Source organism: Lathyrus oleraceus, chromosome 6, assembly GCF_024323335.1.
Source record: "Lathyrus oleraceus cultivar Zhongwan6 chromosome 6, CAAS_Psat_ZW6_1.0, whole genome shotgun sequence".
Classification (NCBI taxonomy): Eukaryota; Viridiplantae; Streptophyta; class Magnoliopsida; order Fabales; family Fabaceae; genus Lathyrus; species Lathyrus oleraceus.
The window spans coordinates 396,964,592-396,971,772 of NC_066584.1; positions in this window are offsets into that span (position 1 = coordinate 396,964,592).

Sequence of the window (7,181 nt, forward strand, 5' to 3'; positions counted from 1 at the left end):
TGAAGAAAAAGGAATTATACCTCAGGCAAGTTGCTAAATAGCAAAGCAAAGCAAGTTCAAAGAACTTAAGCAACTAAGGGTACCTGCAATAGTCCAACTAATCAGTACACAGTTCAACAGTTAAAGCAAAAGGAATTGGAAAACAACAGTCAAAAAAGACAGGAAAAGGTGCCAAACACAGGACTCAAATCACATGAGTCAAGCCACCTACAAAACAAAGGTTAGCTCATGATAAATAATCAAGCTTGATCAAAAGAAATTGATCTCATTAGTCACTTGGTGTTCAACCTGAAAACACAAGCTCAAAAGTAAGTAACTGGACCACTAGGACAAGCCTAGGGTCAAAAGAGAATGAAAAAGGCAAAACAGCAAAGGGCAAGCAATCCAAATCATGTTCAATCAATCAAGAAACAATTCCCATTGGGTTCACATTCATATCAATCACTATCATCATTTCATGAACAGTTTAAGTCAAGGCATGGCAAATGAAAGCTCAAAGAAGTCAACAGAATGACTTGCATCAAAAGTCAACTCAAACATTTTCAAAAATCATCAAATAATTCATGCTCAATCCTAACACCTAGCATGGTAAGCATGTCAAATTTCATTGCATTTGGACAAGTGGAAGGCAGTCAATGAAAATCATAAAGTCAAAGCAAATTTGAACATGCTCAATGAAGTCAAACAAACAAGCATCAACTTAGAAAAATCATAAATCAGAGAGGGTATATGATAAATGAATGGGACTAAAACCATGGCAAAGATGAGGATGTCTAGTTATCTCATGCAAAATTTCATGTCCATCTAGTACAATATGAGCATTTCACAAAACAAATGGCAAAGTGCACCACACAAAGTTAACATTTGACTAGACAGGGAGGAAAAATCTCAAACAAATAGAAAATGGCACAATTAAATCCAAGAAAAATCAAAAGTCAACTAGACATATGAGAGAAGGTCCATGCAAAAATTTAGGTCAATTGGAAGTCAGGAAGCATGTCATCAAAATTCATGAAATTGCACAACCATGGTGCGACACAAGTTGTCACACCCTACTTCAAAAATTCACATCTCTCAAACCACATAAGCTAAAATCATGATCTTTACATCAAAATAAACATGGATGAGTGTAGATTAAGCACAAAAAATTTCAGCTCAAATGGACAATGCATCACAATTTCACAAGAGATTTGGCAAGGTGTACAAAATTTGGTCACATTATACAAAACCTAAGGCCATTTAAAACCCAGCCATCGAAAAAATCAGAAAAAATAATGATAAAAAACTAGGGCTCATGATGAAGATGATGCAAAAATTCCCACTGAATTTGGAATTGCAATGAACAAGTTATGAATTTTGCAAGATTGATGATCAAATGAAAATAAAATGTGAAATCAAAATGAATTAATATTGAATTAAATGGTCCGAATGGCATTTATGTAATTAAGACAGTCACTAATTCAAACGGTGTCGTATTGGGCACAGGAAGGAAATAATGTAATTGGTCCATGCAGCTACAGTGACATGCATTCGTTCAGTATCCAACATTCTGGGCAAGGCTTATGAAGAAACCCTAGGATTCATGTACAGTAAGCAACAACCTTCATTCCCAAATCGTGTTTTCATGACATTTTCCCAGAATTACAAATTAAACACACATACATGTTCAGCATGGCATGGCAAGTAAGAATCCAACATCAATTTTCATCAAAACATCACATATATCATGAATTGAACCAAAGAACATTCATCATTAAAACTTGCTCAAGAACAAACATTCCCAGAAATGGATAATGAGCACACATACATGTTCATCCAAGCAAGGCAAAGACAAATCCAACATCAATTCTCATGGAAACAAGCTATTGAAAGAGAATCGAGCAAAACTTCATATGAACATCAACTTTCATTTCCAGATTTCTTGCTAAATACTTAACCAATTTCTACCATTCAAAGCTCATAATGATCAGGGTAAAAGGATCTATACATTGCACAGCATGGTTTTACAAATAGGGAGAATCGAAAATTTACCAAAAATGAAAAGCAGTGGAGATTCTGGTGTTGTTTGGCTATGCTTCTTCGAAACAGGTGCTCAACAAATTTCAACAAGGTGAATGGTGAAAGAAACTTGGCCTAGGAAAGCTTGAGATGGTCCAGAACTTGAGCTGCCATTAATGAGAGCTCGGATGAAACAGTAATGGGGGGCTTTACAGTTGAGAAAAAGTGTTCAAAAGGGCTTTCAAATAGTTGCCAGATGATGAATCAACAAGGCTGCTCGTGGTTCTTTGAGAATTTTGGTCAGAAATTTGCAAGATGTCAAAATGGAAATTGGGAGAGAATAAGAATTTTCTGTGGTTAGATGGCTGCTAGGGTTGCTCAAATGACAGAAAATATCATTATATATTTCTGTTTAAGCATTGGTAATCATGTGCTAATCAAACTTTGCTCTAATGAACCAATTTGCACAATTGCTAATTTTGACCAAAATGCATATGGAGGTGTAGGTCTGCCCGAGTTTGGGCTTTGGCAAGTCAGAAATCATGTTTTGAACCAATTCCAAATGGCTAATGTGATAGAGAACACTTAAATCAAAACTTCAAAAATGCACCTCACTTGAAATTCAAATGTGCTAGGTTCAAAAAATGCCATTTTGATTGGCAATGTTTTGGCTCATGAAATTTATATTTTTGGAAAGAGGAGATGAAATGTGGTTTGTAGGAAAAAACCCCACCAAAATTGGCCGAATGGTTTGAGAGATATGGCCTTTTGAAGTTCAAGATTTTGTGAAAATGATTTGATCATATCTTGACAACCATGCATGGGAATTGAGAGTTCTTGGACTTTTTGGAAATGGAAGAACAAGATCTTCAACTTTCATGTTGGGCAAAAATTCATTTGAAGCTTGTATCATGATGTAAGTTTGGAATCAAGAAGTTTCCATTTTTGGCAGTTAAAATTACAGGTCCAGTTTCTATTTTTGGAAATTTTCTGATTGGCTTCAAATTCTTCAATGATATGGTTTGCCATGATATATGAGGCCTATTGGGACATGAATAAACTCTCTCAAACCAAATCCATCCATCAAAACCATAAAATCAACCACAGTTGACCAAGTTTGACTTTTTAGGGTTTCTGACTGACTGTGCATGAACTGATGACTTCTGAACATCCAACCCTTGACTTAAACATTTCAAATGGACCTCCAAGTCATGTGAACAAATTGGACCAACCCTAGGGCCTTGGCTCTTTGAGAAACACCCTTGCTTGCTTGGTTGACTGATCTCCTGATCAGTTTGACCTAATTTCTTGACGTGCTTGCATTTGAGGCAACTGGGACAATGCAATGCTATGCAATGGACCATGTTATGCTATGACCTAATATGAAAATGCATGTACAATGATAGGTGCAAATTTGAGGTGCTACAGGTCCATAAACACCCCTTGTAGAGTTCCGATAAACATATCGGTCAACTCCTTCTCCAGCATCGGAGGTTGCACCCTTGCAGCTATTTCCCGCCATCTCTGGGCGTACTCTTTTAAACTCTCTCCATATTTCTGACATAGACTCTGCAACTGAGTTCGGCTCGGCGCCATGTCCATATTATGTTTGTACTGCCTCAAAAAGGCTTCACCCAGATCCCTCCAACTTCTGATGGATTCTCTTTTCAGCTCCATGTACCAGTCCAAGGAGGCTCCAAACAAGCTATCCTGGAAGAAGTACATCCACATCTTTTCATCGTCTATATAGGCAGAGATTTTTCTGAAGTAAGCCTGCACATGGGTGCGAGGACAGGAAGTACCGTTGTATTTATCAAAGGAAGGCGCTTTGAACTTATAAGGAATTCTCAATCCTTCCACCAGACCCATATTGGTAACATCAGTCCACAGTGTCCTAAGCCGAAGAAAGAGAACCAGTCGGGAGGCAAGGTCTTTGCTTTATCAGGTTCTGAGACTTCTGCAGATGATCGTTTGATCCGAGGTACGTGTTATATTAATGGCTTTCCTCTTGTAGCTATTATTGACACAGGTGCGACTCATTCCTTTATATCTTTGGATTGTGCTGTGAAACTTAAATTAGAGATATCTGAGATGCATGGGAGTATGGTGATTGATACTCCTGCGAAGGGTTCAGTGACTACTACTTCAGTTTGTTTAAATTGCCCTTTGAGTATTTTTGGTAGAGACTTTGGGATGGACCTCGTGTGTCTTCCACTAGTGCAGATTGATGTTATCCTGGGTATGAACTGGTTGGTGTTTAACCGAGTTTATATCAACTGTTTTGATAAGACTGTGATCTTTCCTGAGATTGAGGAAGGAAAGAGTTTGTTTCTATCAGCAAGGCAGGTGAATGAGGCAGTAGCAGATGGGGCAGAGTTGTTTATGCTGTTAGCGACTTTGGAGGCTAAAGATAAACTGGTGATTTGCGATCTAGCCGTGGTGTGTGATTTTCCTGATGTGTTTCCTGAAGAAGTGAATGAATTACCGCCAGAGCGTGAAGTTGAGTTCTCGATTGATTTGGTACCTGGTACTAGGCCGATATCGATGGCTCCGTACCGTATGTCTGCTGTTGAGTTAACTGAATTGAAGAGTCAGCTGGAAGATCTGTTGAATAAGAAATTTATTCGTCCGAGTGTGTCACCGTGGGGCGCACCAGTGTTATTGGTTAAGAAGAAAGAAGGTACTATGAGGTTGTGTGTGGACTACAGGCAACTGAATAAAGTGACGATCAAGAATCGGTATCCTTTGCCGAGGATTGATGATTTGATGGATCAGTTGGTTGGTGCGAGTGTGTTCAACAAAATAGATTTGAGATCGGGGTATCATCAGATACGTGTGAAAACTGAGGATATTCAGAAGACTGCTTTCAGAACAAGGTATGGACATTATGAGTAGTCTGTAATGCCTTTTGGTGTGACTAATGCGCCTGGGGTATTTATGGAGTATATGAATAGGACTTTCCATCCGTACCTAGACAAGTTTGTTGTGGTGTTTATTGACGATATTTTGGTGTATTCGAAATCTGAAGAAGAGCATGCTGAACATTTGAGAGTGGTTTTAGGAGCTCTACGAGAAAAGAAGTTATTTGCTAAACTGTCCAAGTGTGAATTTTGGTTAGAAGAGGTTAGTTTTCTTGGTCATGTGGTTTCAAGAGGTGGTGTTGTTGTTGATCCTTCTAAGATAGAAGCGGTATCTAAGTGGGAAGCTCCGAAGTCAGTTTCTGAGATAAGGAGTTTTCTTGGACTTGCAGGTTATTATAGGAAATTCATTGAGGGATTTTCTAAGTTGGCGTTACCATTGACGATGTTGACTAGAAAGGGGCAAGCGTTTGTTTGGGACTCAAAATGTGAAGAAGGTTTCCAAGAGTTAAAGAGAAGGTTAACTACTGCTCCTATTCTGATATTACCAAGTCCGTCGGAACCATTTGAGGTTTACTGTGATGCTTCATTGTTGGGTTTGGGTGGTGTTTTGATGCAGAATAAGCAGGTTGTAGCTTATGCTTCGAGACAACTGAAGGTTCATGAGAGGAACTATCCGACACACGATTTAGAGTTGGCAGCTGTGGTATTTGTTCTGAAGTTATGGAGGCATTACTTGTACGGGTCAAGATTTGAGGTTTTCAGTGACCATAAAAGTTTAAAGTATTTGTTTGATCAGAAAGAGCTGAATATGAGACAGAGGAGATGGTTAGAGTTTCTGAAGGATTATGACTTTGGTTTGAATTACCATCCGGGTAAAGCAAACGTAGTGGCTGATGCATTGAGTCAGAAATCATTGCATATGTCTATGTTAATGGTTAAGGAATTGGATTTAATTGAGCAGTTTAGAGACTTGAGTTTGGTGTGTGAGAGTACTCACAATAGTGTTAAATTGGGAATGTTGAAGTTAACGAGTGGTATTCTAGATGAGATTAGAGAGGGTCAGAAATCCGATGTGCTTTTGGTTGATAAGTTGACTCTAGTGAATCAAGGTCAAGGTGGTGAATTCAGAGTTGATGAGAATGGTGTTTTGAAATTTGGTAATCGGGTGTGTATTCCGGATGTTACCGAACTTAAGAAGAGTATTCTTGAGGAAGGACATCGTAGTGGCCTGAGTATTCATCCTGGGGCTACGAAGATGTATCATGATTTAAAAAAGTTATTTTGGTGGCCGGGAATGAAAAGAGAAATTGCGAGTTTTGTTTATTCTTGTTTGACTTGTCAGAAGTCAAAGATTGAGCATCAGAAGCCGTCTGGGCTAATGCAACCGTTGGCTATTCCAGAGTGGAAGTGGGATAGTATCAGTATGGATTTTGTTTCTGGTTTACCGAGGAAAATTAAGAATTTTGAAGCTATTTGGGTGATTGTTGATAGATTGACAAAATCGGCTCATTTCATTCCGGTCAGAATGGATTATCCGTTAGAGAGATTAGCTGAGTTGTATATTGAGAAAATTGTAAGTTTGCATGGTATTCCGTCGAGTATTGTTTCGGACAGAGATCCTAGATTTACATCGAAGTTCTGGGAAGGTTTGCAGAGGGCCTTGGGAACTAAGCTGAGATTGAGTTCTGCATACCATCCGCAGACTGCTGGTCAGACTGAGAGGACGATTCAGTCACTGGAGGATCTTTTGAGGGCTTGTGTTTTGGAAAAGGGAGGTGCTTGGGATTGTTATTTACCTTTGATTGAGTTTACCTACAACAATATTTTTCATTCAAGCATTGGTATGGCACCGTTTGAAGCTTTGTATGGTAGGAGATGTCGGACACCTTTATGTTGGTATGAGTCCGGTGAGAGTGCTGTGGTTGGACCGGAGATTGTTCAACAAACTACGGAAAAGATTAAGATGATTCAGGAGAAGATGAGGATTGCTCAGAGTCGTCAGAAGAGTTATCACGACAAGAGGAGGAAGTCACTTGAGTTTCAAGAGGGAGATCATGTGTTTCTTCGTGTTACTCCGATAACTGGGGTTGGTCGAGCTTTGAAGTCGAAGAAGTTGACACCTTGATTTATTGGTCCCTATCAGATTTTGGAGAGGATAGGGGAGGTAGCCTATCGTATCGCTTTACCGCCGTCACTTGCGAATTTGTATGAGGTTTTTCATGTGTCTCAGTTGAGGAGGTACATTCCTGATCCGTCGCATGTGGTCCAAGTAGATGATGTACTGGTGAGAGATAACCTAACTGTTGAAACATCACCTATGAG